Here is a 17,648-nt window from a genome sequence, read left to right as displayed (position 1 = left end):
TGTGTTAGTGTTGCAGCATTTTCTGGTAAAGTGTCATGGGAGAGTACACCTCTGATGACATTTTCAGTTCCTGACCTGGTGCCAAAAAGTTGAAAAAACTCAAAAATCAGCACGTAACACACTTTAATACCCTCTCACCCATTTTACAGATATAAACAACGTTATTCGATTGAATAGACAAGACACCTGTGTTCTTATGTTTAAGACCGCTGCCCATGGGACACTGGAGATAGTACCAATTGGAAAATACTGCACTTAACTTTTTGACGAATTTCCTGGCCACAAATCCAGCAATGTATCCGACAACATTATTCAGATATCAAGTGAGATAGCTATATGCGTTATATAACCATTGTCACTATATATTAATGCCATCCCTGGAACAGATGGAAATTGATTGCATTCAGCTGCCTCATTTATAGGTTAGTTCATGTTATGCCAAGGATGGCATCGATGGCAGAACAATTTGCAATTGTTAGTTTTCCAGTTTGGATGTGGACCAGAAGTATCTTTAAAGTAGCTTCAAATTGCTGAGCTGTGAGTGTATAATTCTGACCCCCTCCCACAAAATACTTCCAAGTGGTCCTGACTATGTTTCTGTGCCAATAAAAATGTAATTCCTTGTGCAAATCTACTTAAAATATTGTCATACACAACTAAGTATGAACACAATTCCTCTTGTGGAATGCACCAGTAATGTTACCTCAACAAATTATTTTAATGTAAACAGCCAATATTTCGCTTCCTTTACTTACGTGCGTACATCACTGTACGTAGTTGGGGCCAGGGGTCTTTTCTATCCCCTGCAATATAGGTTCCTAACACTTAATATGTGGAATAAATTGTTTGTCAATCTGACAAATTTCTCTGTTGCCTCACAGCCTAAAACTGAGACATTCCCAAATTTTTGTCACAGTATCCATTGGCATTGGCTGCACTTGCACTAAATGTCTTTTCAGCAAGTTTAACCTTCATGTGTTCTTTGTGCTAATTAATACGGCTTCTTTTTAGTTCTGTCACCAAATGCAATCCCTTTTGCCTCTGTAAGTTCCATAGTTCCACAAAATAACTCCATTGTATTTAGCCAATTTTATGAAAGTTGTCCCCTTTGTGGCAAGACAGTTTCTCACCAGTTGTGTTATGTGGCAAGCATCCAACGGAATGTGTTCTTTTATATCTGTTGATAGATTTATGAACCTTGGTTTCACATCGTCTGCACTAAGTTCATCCTCCAAATAACGAACCATCGCCAAGTTAACAGCGGTACATCAAATCTTAGGAAGAGCACGTTAATATCTATGTGTTTCAGGAAATCAAGACAAGCCAGAACTAAATTGTTACTTTCACTACCACTCAAACCACATGAAAGAAAATACCCCACTGGAATTTTGCAGTAGTCTTTCAGTGCAACAACCACGAAGACCAAGGCATCTTTTACATCGGATTAGTCATCACACCTAACTTCAGCATCACAATCTGTATTTCCAACAAACCGATGACCATCAAATTCTGTGTGCTTCCTGATGGGCATTTAGTCCATCATGAGAGACACCACAACTTTATTTGTCCTTAGTTTTAATATGGCGTGATTCCAAGATAAGTGCCGTTTTATCTTCTGCACTGAACTGTAATTAACCATTTATTCCTTGGTGTAATTTTCGTTGGGATATGGTAACGTATTTTCAAAAATTTCTCTAACGTTGTCATAGGCTAGGCTTGAAAAAAGTTGAAAGTGACTGCAAATTTTCATAGCTCTTTAGCGTAGTTCTTTCCATGTTCTTTAAAGCTACTCAATAGAAGGACAACAACTGGTGGGAAAATAGTCTACAAACAGAAAAGGAACAACTTTTGCAAACAACTGAATAACAAATTTGCACAAAATTAGACAAGTGGACAACTTATTAATAGTAAAATGTGCATTTAGAGTAATTTTAGTAAGAGTATGGCAGATATATACTATTGTCTTTAAGCTCCAACACTTGTGTTTGAAAGATTAAATGTACAACACACAAAACAGTTGACATATCTTTGTAGTGCTATACACGTAATAAGACAAAGCATTTGGAAGTATTAGTTTACCTCCGACATGTCAGCTGTTTTAATTCTGACAGTAGTGACTGGAGCAGTATCGATTTTTTTTTGTTAAATGACGGCGTTTCTGTCTCTCTAAACGTAATTTTTTCTTCGTCACTTCCACTCTACATGTCGCAAATTCCACAAAATTAGTCGTTTTATTTGGAGATAAAGTTACTGGCTCCTTTTTGTAATCCCATATACGATTTTATGAAAGTTGTTAGCCATTTTAGTTGATGTAGATCTGTGAAAGGACTAAACAGAAGCAATATGATGACAAAATTTCCTGCACTGATTTTGAACACAAATTTAACATTTTACTGCTAGCTACTACAGTTATACAACGTATACCACAATCAGCTAATTATGTTATCGTGAAACAGTTTGCACATTATGCTAACCAACTATTTCTGTGTACAGTATATCTTGCTTCTTTTGAACCACACTTACAGTTGAGAATTGCTGCGTGGGAAAACTCCAGCTGCAATAATACTAAAAGAATTTATTCATTGCAGAAAAAGGAAACTAAGACGATCTTCAATAAAAAACTGAATCATGCAGAACTGCCTACCATAATCTAAAAATTTTAACGTTACCGTCCATTTACATGTACAGAACAATTTCGTAAATCGTTGCCAGTGTATTACCAGGAAAAAAAAACATGTGTTCATTCACATGACAACAAATAAAGGCCAACTTAGAAGTATGCCACACAAGCTGTGAACTACTGAGAAAGCTCCTTGGTACTCGGTTGTAAAACTCAACTTCCTAAGAGTATACAGGGCAGGATGGTTAAAAAGGTATTCCGGAAAGAGCTAAAAGATTATTTAATGGAAACAAATTTTATGCATCACACGGTTTTGGATGTATGATCTGTAGTTAAGGAATATACAAATAGCTTTAAGACCTAAATATTAATCGAGAGAAAAGTCTATGCAGCCTACTATCATTATCACCAATTTTGTGTTCTATATTATAATATGTAGACTACGTATTTTAAGTATTAGATTAAACTGACTTGTCCTATATTACAAGTACACACACTGTACATAACGTAATGATATGGAAACAAAGATAACTAAATAAATGAAACATTTTGATCTGAGTAACCTTCCAATGGTCTGTTAACAACAAATTTTCCTCAACGATACTATTCAGCTTTTTATACAAACTAAACCAATCTTGAGCTAAATGCAGTTTCAGATGGAATCAAATTATACGTGTAAGTCAGTCAGACTTGTGCACAACAGCTTTCGTTGCAATCGTTTCGATGAAAGTACAAACAAAATGCAACTTATATAACATTTTCCGAATTAGACGACGCTTCTTGTACATTTCTCCGAGTTGGTGATTTCCTCTTTTTTCGTTGAGGTGCTAAGTGCCTAGGAAGATCAAAAATTATATATATGACCATAGTAACTGTTCTCGAAAGAACAGCTGCCATTAATGACCGTGCATCTTCTCTAGAATAATTGATAGTCAATTGAAACCCTCAGCTGCCGACAGGTGTTGTTGATATACCTCGATGGGGGCAGCTGAAAATGTGTGCCGCGACCAGGCTTCTAACCCGAGATCTCCTGCATACATGGCAGACGCTCTATCTATCTGAGCCACCGAGGACACAGACGAATAGCGCGACTGCAGGGACTTAGCCCTTGCACACTCCCCGTGTGAAATTTAAGAGAATGCTTTCTTCTTCAAATGTGCCGCTACTTCGGCTTGCTCCTTACCATCATACGAACAGTAGTCACAATCTCATAAATAATTTTTCAACAAAATCCCCAAACAGAGTAATTCATACCTCTCAAATATCTGTACCCGGTTTGCCTCCCCGTACACACATTTCATGACATTATCGGTAAAATGGCCCAGAAAGAAATCATAACTGACTACATACCGATGCTTCAAACTCGTTAATTTATCTGAAATTCAACTGAGGCGCTATAAATAGTTTAGGGGACGTCTTCTGTTCCCTTCTCGGACATAAACGAAAACTTCATTGATTTACTAACAAAGCTATTCAAATCTACAACAAATATACTCCCCTAAAGATAGGAAGTGTAAGCAGGAAGCCTGTACCCTGGCTAACTGAGGAACTAGAGACGCTGCATATCGTGCATACAAACAGTGCCCCACAGGCGAAAATCAATCCGCTTACAAGCAGAAGCAGAAAAGAGTCGGCCAAGCAGCGAGAGATGTAAAACGCAGGCATGGCCAGAAATTAACGTACAACAGAAGTAGACCAGTTGACCTACAGAAAGAGCTGCGTGGTCTTGGTGTAGGCAAAGATAAAGCTGCAGTTGTTACAACTGTCCCACCCGAAAAAATGAACCGATACTTCACATTACCTTGAAACAGCATTGAACTACAAACAAAACAGAGACTCACTTATTATCTCAAGGGAGTAAACGACTCTAGCCACGAAAAGTTGTATCTAAAGCATGTCGACTCCGATATTTCACTTGCGAAGCTTAGCAACCTAAATTTCTCGCCTTGTGAACTACAACGGTTTGTTCTTACCTGACGTCTCGCCAGCAATACGTCTTGCCATAAATTCAGATTGGAGGCAGGCAGCATTAGCATACCCTAGAGTTCGGCAGTAGTTATTTCATTGTTTGTAACTTTTCATTGTGTAGGACTTAAGAGTCATCAGGTATGTCTTACGGGAAAATGTCAGGTGCACGCTGATAACATCCAGTTGTATCTGAGTGCAAAACTAATAAATCTAAAGTGATCTATCAAGAATACCGACCTGTGTGCACTACAAAGGTAGGCGCGGGATATGGGCTTTAAGCTCAACACATGCAAAAAGCAAGAGCTACTGGGTGGTCCTTCTAGGCTCACTAACCCGAATTACCTGGAATCCCTATCTTCTTTAATCCTAAATGGGTTAAATATCAACTTCTCTCCTTCAGCAAAGAGTCTAGGAGCAATAGCACATGACAATCTAAACTGGACTGAGCATGTAACTGCAGTGTGCTAGAAGACATCGATATTTCTCCATAGAAAAGTATAGAAAGCTGCTCCCTCTTGACCTGGAAAAGAAACTTGTAGAAAAACTTATACTTGCAGTCGTTGATTACAGTGATTTTGTCCTATACGGCATTTCTCAGGAACGTCCACGGCGCTTGCAACTGGTCATGAATGCCTGTGTGTGTTATATCTGTAATGTTACACTCTTTGATCATATTACACCACCATCTGCAGAGCTATCCTGATTCCATACAGATAAGCGAAGAGATTCCCATACCCTCTGTCTTCTATACTGTTTTATCGACGTACAGAATTTCTCATCTCTCTCCTCGACTTTAACGCTCTTCTCTGAACATAATAGCACAAACACATTTCCGTCCCGCTCCATCGTTCACGTACTTTCTCTAAACACTTTCAGTAGCAGTAACTCCAGTCTGGAATAACCTCCCGCAGTATATTAGATAACTGAAGAACTTCTAGAGCTTTAGAAGTCAGTTAATGCCATAACTACTAAAGTAACAACAATGATTATGGTTGTCGCTGTACACACTCGTTACCGTTGTACTTCCTTCTTTGCAATCAGATCTTCCTCATTGCCCAGTATTCTTAGCTGGTGCATTCTACTTAAACTGTTTTTCCCCAGAACTCATATCAGAAAACATCTATTTTTTACACCTAAAATTCTTTTCATACCTGACCTATCATTATTGTTGTTAGTGTCGTTATTGTTGTCACTATCATTACTACTATTATCACTATTAGTGGCAGTAGCAGTAGTAGTACAGGTACTGCCAGTATTAACTGTGTTCGCTTGTAGCCAGTGATAGTTACATTGTGACTACGGACGCTCAAATCATTTTACACTATTTATCATACTAAAACTGTTATTTCTTAAGGAACTATGATGAAAAGGTACTGTCTGTGTGATATACTGTTCGATGTAAGATACAGACCAAAATAAATAAAATAAGTTAATTAAAGATTAGATTCCCATACATATTTACCAATTGCGGAGCATTGCTGGGTTTGCAGGAGAGAAAATAGATACTGGAAGACCACAAAAATGATAGGAATGATTTTGTTTATAAGTGAAGAAAAGGCAACAGATTAATCCATGAACGGAGGATCATTATGATGATGATGATGATGATGATGATGATGAAGACATCTTGTAAGTGCTATGTAACTAGTCCAAATCGTTCGAATTATCTGAGTATTTCAATATATTTATATTAAAATCTCCAAATACTGTCATTTGTTTTCGGCTATATGATATTACAATGACTCATATTCTTGTACGAATATATGAAATCTACCAAATGGGTAGCTGTCCACTGTGATATTACAAAAACAGCAGCAAGTTCAAAGGAATATGCTTTCAGTTGTTGATCTAAGCAGAATTTTCTTACATCAATACTACTTAACATGAATTTATTTTTTACATACTGTAAAACTTGCTCTTACTCCGTACTTTACACACAGAAATTGACTGACAAATTGTAGTCTTCTGTGTTTAACGTGGTGTGTGTGTATATTTACATGTTGCTCAGCCAGACATTATACACCAACTTTCTTTTGACGTATTATATAGTGTAAATAGATAAGCAGTTAGTTAACTTTTGTTTTTTAGTCATCCAACATTATGGTGCATAATGGTAAGGCTATTCATACTATTTTCTTCTGTGTGTGACACTTGAGATATCTAATTCTCTTTCAAAGCAGTCTCTTTAAATGAGGTATTTAACCTAAAACACAACTTCTCACAACTGTAATCACTATTGTTTCCATTGTATGTCAATGGAAGTTCGTCGGTTCTGTATTTCTGTAAATATCATTTGTGCCATTTCTCTGGCGCGTTGCATATCTGGCACTATCGATAGCGACTTGTATTTCTCTTTCCGTCTGGTTTGGCCTGCACAGGCGCTGAGGCGGCTGCTGCCCTCTGGAGCGTTTTTCGCGGGGGGCCGCGCGCGCTCGGCTCGGCAGTTGAATTTGCACTGAGCTGGTGGTATTTTGCCTTCAGCCCCGGCACGGAGGTGTGGTCTCGTTGTTGGCGGGCCTCGTTGATTTGGCCGTTGGGCGGTGTGGCGTGTTGGTGATGTGCTGTAGTGGACAACTGATGGATCCCCGCACGCGATCGCTCGAGGTTCACGGCCTCTGGAAAGGGTGCCACGATATCGCTTGGGTTTCCGCACCCAGGAGTTGTAAGAAATGCAGGGCAGGCTTTCTGTGTGTTTGCTCTGTCCGGTCTGCGTGGCAGGGTTCGTTTCACCTTACTTCAGCTGTTGTTTATATTTTCTGCGTGATTCCGTTTTGGCCGGAGTCTAGGTGTCGAGTTTTCTGCTTGTGTGTAACCGGTCGTCGCCCCCGTTTTCCCGCCCGGGGGGCAGCCGTATATGTTGGTGGGAATTATTTGGCAGTGAGTGTTTTGCGTGGACCCGGTGTGCTCACGCGCTCTGATTCTGAGTTGAAATTACTGTGGTCAGGCTGACTCGGTTGCTGGAGTGTGTGTTATTGGTTTTCTGGCTTGCTGAGGACTGCGCGTGCGCTTCTTCCGTTTTGTGATGTGGCAGCAGTCTCATATTTCTATATGTGCTTGTTAAGTTGCTAGCAATTGCTTTTAGCCTTGTGCTTACTTATTTTTATTTAAATTGCTGGGCATTATCATTTGCCTGTCCTTTTACCTTCATTTATTTGTAGTGTCTATTAAGCCTAAGACGATGTCCAAGGTGCTAGCAATTGATTTTAGCCTCGTGTGTACTTAATCCTATTTAAATTCTTGGGCATTGTCATTTGCTTGTTCTTTTATTTATTTGTTGTGCCAGTTACCCCTAAGATGATGTCAGACCTTGGTATCTGTCAACCTTATTTTGGCTACTAGCGCTCAGGTGCAATATTTTCAGGACTATCCCGGATTTTGTCATTGAGATCCTTTTATACTGTTTTTTTAGTAGTAGGTTTGGAAAGTGCACTTGCGTATGGTATTTATTATGCCCCCCCCCTCCCCTTCCTTCTTCGTGTAAACTGATTTTGGTAAGATTGTTTGGTGGCCTGTGTTCTTTTATAACCTATGTAAGTTTGCCCGCTGCCGCAGTCGCAACACGTTTTTACCGGCAAGCGGCCCATGTTGGCTAGAGTTTGAATGTGGTCCGCACTGTTGAAATCAGCAAACTTTCTGTAAGGAAGCAAATGTTGGGCTTTGCCGTACATATATTTATTATTTGAGCTAGTCATGTACGTGTTGTTGTGTTACGGCTTTTAGGGCATTTTTAATTGAGATACCTTTTGGAAATTTTATCACTATTTTAAAGAAGGTATAGGAAGGAGTAACTTCGACCGCAAATTTAATTGTAAATTATACATTTGTGCTACACATTATAAAATTTAACTGTATCAGCTGAAAGTATGTAGTTTAATGCACAATGATTATTTGTTAATGTATCAAAGTGTAAGCAGTTTTGTTTGGCAGTGATTCAAACGACACAAATAAGTTTCTCTGTTCACCTGTGGCATATAACAATTTTATTACCTCATATTGTAAGCAGCTTGATTGGCTTGTGTCAGTGTCATTTGGGAGCCACAGGGTAATTTATTACAATTAATTAGTTGTTTTGGGGAAATAAACCTTGAATTGTATGTCCCCTTTTCATTAACCGAATTCCATCTAAATCGTCTGCTCATCATTTTCATGCCATCATAATAGAAACACAACGTCTATTTATCAAGTACTCTTGCTGTGCCACTCAGAAAACGAAAAAATTCAGAATCTTCATCGATGTCGCTCCGTTCTGGCAACAATACCATATTGCCTCCACTTGGCTCCAGTGCTCAGTGAGTACTTTTAAGAGATGTTTTTCGTCGAGTTATAGGATGGACTCAATTTCCTGATATTAAGATTATTCGCCACCTGTTAAAAGATTTCTGTTGAATTATCTCATTACGATATCTAAATTTCTTCATGTGATTAATCTTCCTTTGGTTTAAAATAATCTATTCTGACCTATCACTATATGTCACATATTTCTTCTCAAACGAGACCTGTAGTACTAGTTTCTCAGCTATCTCTGTCAATCGATGAAGTTACTATTGATGAGTTACTATTGTAAATGTCTATGTCATCATCAGTGGCCAGACAATCGAGGTACACCTGGTTAATTCGTGTTCTAGTTTGAAGCATTCTTCATTCCCTTCTTCTTGCCTCAGTCTCTTCCTGCATTCTCGAATGACCTTTTTCACAAGACACTTAGATTGATGGATCTTGTCTAATACTTTCTGACTCCAAAAATGGCTCTGAGCACTATGGGACTTAACTTCTAGGTCATCAGTCCCCTTGACTTAGAACTACCTAAACCTAACTAATCTAAGGACATCACACACATCCAAGCCCGAGGCAGGATTCGAACCTGCGACCGTAGCGGTCGCTCGGTTCCAGACTGTAGCGCCTAGAACCCCTTGGCCACCCAGGCCGGCGTCTGACTCCAGCTCGGGTTTGAAATGGGCCCGAGATCTCGCCGACCGCCGGCCGCGGTGGTCTCGCGGTTCTAGGCGCTCAGTCAGGAACCGCGGGACTGCTACGGTTGCAGGTTCGAATCGTGCCTCGGGCATGGATGTGTGTGATGTCCTTAGGTTAGTTAGGTTCAAGTAGTTCTAAGATCTAGGGGACTGATGACCACAGATGTTAAGTCCCATAGTGCTCAGAGCCATTTGAACCATCTCGCCGACCGATTTCGCTTTGACGCCGTTTCGATCAAAGGCTGTTTAATCAGATTTCTGGGTGTGTCGTCCACACCAAATTTCTTACAGAATATTATATAACGACTCACAGTCAAATGAGTAATGCGCTTCTCCAAAATCAACGAATACTACCATAGTCATCCCTGTCAACCGTCTTCTATCTGACGATTTTCTTCAAGTCTGTTTATCAAGATGATCTCTAATTCAGTTCTGCAGTGGTTTGGAGAGAATCGTGTACGTAAGAGAAATGCCTACATAATTATTGACGACTTTTTCGTCTCCTTTTGTGTGGAATGGGTGTATTAAAGCCGACCGCCACACAAGGATTTGCTACCAGCTCTCCGTATGAGAGTTTAGTTGGTATGTTCAGAGTATCAATAATGTGTAAAGAAGAAAACTAGTAAGTCACTGTTAAAGTAGGTTCATATTTGATTTTGTCCACTACAAATGGTTCTTTGAAAGCCTGCGACTCTGAAAACGATGGGTTTGTTTATAAATAACTTTCCTGCTACCAGTCACGATTTTCTTTCATTCATATTTCAAACGACGACTTTCGGAAAATTATTGCCATTTTAAAGTGAGGTTTCTCCTTGTGCCGTCCCATTTTTATGCAATATTTTCGGTGTGTGAGGATCTGCTTTGTTTTTCTGAATTTAGCGCAATATATAAAAGACACACTATTTTTGGTTTGTTCTCGATTTTTAGTTAGTGGCGAAATTTGTAAGAACTCGTACCTACTATTTCCTTATGGTTCATTTGTGCGTTGTATCATACATGTTAAACATCACATATAACTTTCACTGCACAGTAAACTTCGAGAATAACTTACATAAAAAAGAGTGACAATTATTTTTGTAGGTGTAGTTGGCAGAAATAATGTCACAGGTCTCCTACAGAGCATGATATGCTTTTGTAAAGAAGGTATGTATCTGAACAATATGGATTATAATTTGCCTTTATCGATTTTACAACGGCGCTTATTTCTATGTGTTACTTTTTTAGGTATACTGTCGAAGCATCTGTTGGTTTATGTATGCTATTCTCGATGTACACTGTGCACTGAAAGTTGTGTTTGATGTTATGTGTAAGACACTGCACAAATTGACCATGACAAAATTGTCAGTACAAGTTCTTTCAAATTTCGCCATTAACTACATATAAAAATCGATAACCAACTACAAATTGCACTTTTTTGTGTATTGCAGTAAAGTCAACAAAACAGAGCAGAACCTGATGCATCGAAAAGATTACTTAAAAAATGGCATATTACAAAGAGAATACACACTTGAAAATTGGAATCATTTCCCAAAATGCGTCGTGTAAAATATGAATAAAAGAAAATCGTGTCTGATATTGGAAAAGTTACTTATAAACAGACCCGAAGGATCAGATTTATTTTGTGATCGAAGAAACCGAAGATTCAGTGTAAACGAAAAATGTAAGATAGATTATTGGTAGACAAGGAAACAGTAAAAATCAGGATGAATCTTATTAAAGTGCAGAAGAGTGTTTACGCAACAACATAGAAAAATTTTCTCTCTCCCATTCCCTTAGTATGTCCGTCCAGCTCGGCATTGCTCAAACATATGGAACTATCAACACGAGCTAACCACATGTAGACATGGTTAGGCAGTCCCCACGAATTCGACGTCAGCGATTCCGCGTGTGACTGCGAGCGTGCCCAGCAGAAATGTGTGAGACAGCTATGGACCCATCTGCCCCATTACTCTCATAACATTATGTAAGAAGCACGAGGTAGGAGGTAAGAACACTTATCAGGCATTAGACGAAACACTTATGCCATTGAAACAAACTGTTTAAATCAAAACAGCAAAGCTGAAAACCTCAGACTGGTAATGAGCAACACTGATTCGGTCATTACAAATGGTGACCTACAACAACGCTGCTCTTCAATGCTATAAATACTCCATCCCACTCAGTAGGACTGATGGTGTTTATGTCATTCATACTCAGTTCTCTGAGTGTTATATTGTAACATCTTGTGTGAGATTGTTCCAGTACTGGTGATATTCTTGCTGCATGATGTGATGACCAGTGATTTGTAGCCGTGGAATGCAGCAAACCAGCATCCGGTAGTGAAGCTGGCGTTGCAGTTTAGCCCACAAGTCCACTAATATCATTCCAGTTCAGGACAATAACTGAACTAAACTTCAGCATCTTTGGGTCTGACAGCCTAGTGAACCAGAGTCTCAGAATGATATCCAACACGTCACAGAATCTGTGATTGTGGTCCATCTGATGGGACAACGCCGGCAGGGACCTGAGAGGGACAGAGTTGTCTCAGAATGTGAGCCACACACACACACACACACACACACACACACACACACACTGTGGTAGCGGTCTCATTAGTTGCAGGCCAGGTGACGGGCAGCGCCTTACGAACCACTGGGCAGGCCACCCGCCACACTTCATGTGAAAGTCCTGCGCTCGGAGCTGGTGCAGCAGTCTTTGAGAGCCCTGAGTCTGACTATGGATTCAGTTGATTCCACTCCGGCTTACGAAGCCACCTCTCCAAGGAAGATCAAGTCCTAAGATCTATGCTGAGCAACAATAGAAATAATATTTAATCTTGTTTCGTTCTCTCTGATGTGTTCACACAGGTTCTTCGGCCTATATCCTCACGAAATAATAGGAGTTTCGAGCTCAGAGTGGGTGACTCCAACACTGTGCCGAGAATTAGCGTTTTTCAACTCTCTTGTGCACATTTTAAATAGTGTGATTCGTTGGTGGAGAGGTGTAGATAGACAAATAACTAGCATCATTTCTCTCTTTAATAGCAAGGGAGTGTTTCGCAAGACATTAGACGGTACTTTGGCGGATCACTCTGTTTAGTAGAAAGGGAACGTCTGGTTCGCAAAATATTGGATGGAATTTTTCTGGATAACTTCTGCTACCCTTCTTGTAGACGGATGTGGCCTGTGCTTTCTTCCGGCTACTGGTTACAATATTTTATTCAAGACATGTACGGTAGAGTACAGTTAAGGAAATGGCTAACTGAGCCACAAATTCGGTATAGAATCTCATAGTGACATCATCGGGATTTTAACTTCGTCCAATTTTAGCGATATTAGCTACTTCTCAATAGCAGGCCCGCTAGTATCAATATCACTAACTTTTGGAGTGGCTCCAGAATTATACTGTGGCTTTATTCCTTAATTTTCCTTTTTTGAAGGAACAGTAGAAAAACGGAACATTTCTGCTATTGCTCTGCTACCAGTATTTCAGTTCCTGTCCTCTTCAGGAGTGTCTGGACGCTAAATCTGGCACCACTAGCAGCCCTTACATATGAGCTGGCCGCCTCCTCCTGGACGCCCCAGGAAGTACGCAGCAGCGCCAGCCCGCCGCTCTCGCGCGGTTCCCACGTGGCTCACGCCTCGGCCTTAACTCTCGGAGGGCGCGCAGCGAGACTTTGCGAGCAGAACGGCGGCGTGCGGCGCGGCTCAGGCCGTGGCTTTATTCATAACCTGGTCGCCAAGTTTTGCTGCTCATCTTCTGGGCCCCAGCTCTTTCTCCGCTCATTTGCTGGGCCCCAGCTGGCGGATAAGGGGGTCAATATGGCGGCCCTCTGCGCGTCTGATGCTCTCCTAAGTCACGACGCAGCTTTCCACTTTCGTTAGCAATCAAACTGACCTCCAGAGTTCATATAAATCTACAGCTTTAGCTTGTCACTTACAATTTTGAATTGCGTGGAACACTCATTGATTTGCACTGTTCGACTGAAAATATAGTGTATCAACTACTTTCAAGCCCATTGACAACCAGCCAAAAGAAATATATATCTGTCATGAAACTCATTATAATTAGGTTAATATTCTTGAGTTGTTATTGTTCTTATGCACAAATCAAAAACGTATTTTATATTTCAGTAATGTGTGTTTTTATCGCGTGTGTCTATTTTAGTGTTTTGTAACATATTTCATAAAAAAATGGTTAAAATGGCTCTGAGCACTATGGGACTTAACAGCTGTGGTCATCAGTCCCCTAGAACTTAGAACTACTTAAACCTAACTAACCTAAGGACATCACACACATCCATGCCCGAGGCAGGATTCGAACCTGCGACCGTAGCAGTCGCGCGGTTCCGGACTGCGCGCCTAGAACCGCGAGACCACCGCGGCCGGCCATATTTCATCTTACAAACATAAATGCATTCAATTGGAAGCGTGAAACAAAATAGAATTCCGTGTAAAACAAAAGTAACTACAGTCATCGCTAGACTATCGCCAGAAGAAGTTGACCGACAGACTTGCATCTGAAGTAAATATTGGTATATTCCTGTTAGGGAAATTGGAACGAGAAAATAATACATGAAGTGGACACTGAAGTGAAACAGTCAAATGAAGTAACAGACTGTACTGCGTATTTTACGTCCGGTAAATTTGTGAAGTTATTACTTTGTCATCCTTTAATGGGTGGCAACAGGAAAGGGGTCTGGGCACCCTCTACCAGTCACACTGCCAAATCCAGAGCAACGTGCGTGGGGTAGGGCCAGGAAAAAAGACGAAGAGCGGTCTACAGGATATTTAAGAAAGCTTTGACGCTCAGATCTCGCAGAGTTAACCAGGCTGTAAATACTGAAAACCTCGTCAGCGCATGCGCGTATTGTTATCCGTTACGTCACTACTTTCCTTCACAGCTTTTCGGTAGAATTTCCACGATACCGCACTGCGGCCAGTTACATGATCAGGAATATTCATGTCTCTATTTTCCAATAATTTTAACGATTACCGTTATGCTCGCAATAGTTTGACGAAATTTCTTTTGCCTGGAAAAATCGAACGTCATTAATTCAAATTTTTTGGTCTTACGCAAGAGCTGTAGTTGGCAGGAGGACTAAAGCGTCCGATTCAGAGAATTCTCTTGCAACCAAAACACCTTCGCAAGTGTAAGCAACATATCAAAGAGTTTACCGACAGATACTTTACATCGTTTTGATGTATTGCTCGAGGGGTGGGTATAGTCAGCTAGATGTCTTTGCTTGGTGTTTAAATTGTGTCAGCTGATTGTGAGACTTCGCCAGATTACGATTATTTTATGTATCATCAACTGCCCATCTCTGCCCCAACTCAAAGATACGTGTTTTTACCAGGATTTGCATCAAACAGAAATATCAGTCGATTTCGATTAATTTTACATATTATTTCCCTTCCAGCCTGTTCCTCCACTCATGGCTAGTAGTAGTGTATTATCAGTATTATTTTCCAGACAGATCTAAGTACGTATGCTGATGTGTTCCAGAGCTAATAACCTTGTAGTGGTAGCTTATGTGCTTCACGAAGTTCGTAAAAGCGATTGGATGCTACGGCCTTCGTTATTTGTTGGGTTATCCTACGGACAGTTGGAGTTCGTTAGAAGAGGAACGATCTCCTTCATCACAATATAACGTACTTTGTAAGTTCCTCTTCCTGCAGGACTTATGTATTATTCGCACATGGCCGGGAAAACCAGGAACATTTTCTTTTTTCTGTGTATAGGAACAGCAAAATTTCACGTTAATTGATGCTACGTTCGGGAAATCGATGCACATGGATGTGTATTCAGACGCATCCAGCTGCTACCACACAGATAAATACGTGTAGCCCAGCTTTTAGCATTCTTATCCACAGGATTTCGGCTATTATTGGCCAGAAATCCCATCTGTCTGACTACAGCACGTGATGAAGATCCTCCAGAGGAGTGGTAACATAATTATAGTGAAACTCTGACATAACACAGAAAGGGAGCAAGTGTTGTGTTTTGCATCTTTGCCATACTTGAGAAGGTTAACAGCCACTACTTCAGTGATAATAAAGAGACACAGTGTCGAAAGAGCATTCTGAGAGACGCATAAGTCTGCAGAACTGGTTGGGTTGCGCAGGTACGTAGCCAAACTGCGCGCTTTTGGCGTCTACAGTACTGAATGTGAGTGCATTCCGCTGTACAGATTTTATTCATTCTGCCTTGTCCACCATCTTGATAACAAAATGGACAGTTATATATCAAATCGCATGTATGTAATTCATTGTGACAGTTCGTTTTAGGGTTCGTTTTTATGTACTGAATTTCAAAGTTATAGCTTCATTTCTGTTTGTTTTTATAGCTGTCGCTAAAGGTTTTGCCGCCACCTATAGGCTACAGTACATGGAATTTGTTTTAAGGTATAGTACCACTACTGCTACAATACTACTACTACTCAAACCACGAAATTCACTGATATTAAACATTTCAGATGGCCATATTGCTACTACCCCAACTCTATTTTAGTAAACAACTGCTATTGGTACTAAAATGCAATAGTTGACAAGAAAACATCTTTTTACATGCTGCACATGAATTTCATTTACGCATAGATACGTCTTTCGTCCTTTTATAGGTTTTCTCAGGGGTGCGTAGTAGACTAGCCTCCACGTGGTGCACCCCGGGCAACGTGATTATATCGCGGCTAAATAGTCTACAAACTTGGCTACCAGACTATCCTTTGGGATCTCCTGGTAATTCAAACATGCAACGAAGTGACCAAACGAACGATTCCTTTGGGAACCATCTGACTAGAGGATTGGGACCATCAGTCCGGATCTGCCAGCTAAATATTGAGAGAATTAGTCGATCCAAATCTGAATATCTTTCAAAGTTTCTATTGGACAATAGCATCGATGTGGTACTCCTTCAGGAAACACATACCGACTCGCAGGAAGACTTACAAAGAAGAGGACGTATTCAAGGCTTCCAACAAATAGGCGCAACATATCATCACGCCTATGGCACCGCCACATATGCCCGATCCGATACTGAACATGCACACCTGCTGTCCACAAGCACAGAAAACAACATCCATGTTGTTGATATAAAAGTAGACAACATAAGACTTATAAATGTCTACAAACCACCAAACCAAATCTGGCCAAGTATTGTGCTACCCGTACATGAACACCCAACGATATATGCCGGTGATTTTAATAGCCATCATGAAATGTGGCGATACACCCAAACTAATGAACATGGAGAAGCGCTGGTGGAATGGGCCGACGAGAACAATCTACATCTTATATTCGATGCCAAGGAGAGGGGCACATTCCACTCGGCCGCCTGGCGCAGGGACTACAATCCGGACCTCTGCTTTGTAACTACCGATAACGAGGGAAAACCAGTGCCTATACATAGAAGGGTTGCCACAAATTTCCCACACAGCCAGCATAGGCCTGTTATTTTAGACATCGGTGTCACTATACCCTTGATACGGTCCTTCCCTCAACCTAGATGGAATTTCCAAAAAGCTGACTGGGAGAAGTATTCAGCGGACCTTGATAAATGCATACGGTTTATACCGTCACTACCTAAATGCTACGATCGTTTCAGGAAAGCTATAATTACCACAGCTAAAAAACACATCCCTAGGGGGTTTCGAAAAGAATACATCCCAGGATGGGATGCAAAATGCCATCAGCTATATGAGGATTTTACTAGTAGTGGTGACCAAGAAATAGCTGATGACCTCCTCCACAATCTAGATTCCGCAAGAAGACAACGATGGACTGAAGCAACTGAAAGAATGAATTTCACTCAATCAAGTAGGAAGGCATGGAGATTGTTACGTAAACTCGGAGGTACGACAAGACCAGCCCAGAAAAAGCGAACCATAACACCAGAGAAAATTGCAAATAACATTGTCGAAATGTCAAGAGCTCCGAGAGACAAACCACATACCAGGATGATTAAGCACGTACTCAGAACACTAAAAAAGAATACTCCAAATATTTCAGAGCTTTCCAGACCATTCACTGAGGATGATGTCATTACTGCCCTCAAGGATATGAAACCGGGCAAAGCCCCAGGTTTTGACAACATACATCCAGAATTTCTAACCT

Source organism: Schistocerca nitens, unplaced genomic scaffold (assembly GCF_023898315.1).
Source record: "Schistocerca nitens isolate TAMUIC-IGC-003100 unplaced genomic scaffold, iqSchNite1.1 HiC_scaffold_380, whole genome shotgun sequence".
In the NCBI taxonomy this organism is placed as follows: domain Eukaryota; kingdom Metazoa; phylum Arthropoda; class Insecta; order Orthoptera; family Acrididae; genus Schistocerca; species Schistocerca nitens.
The sequence above is the reverse complement of the archived record's forward strand: the minus strand, read 5'-3'. Positions refer to the sequence as shown.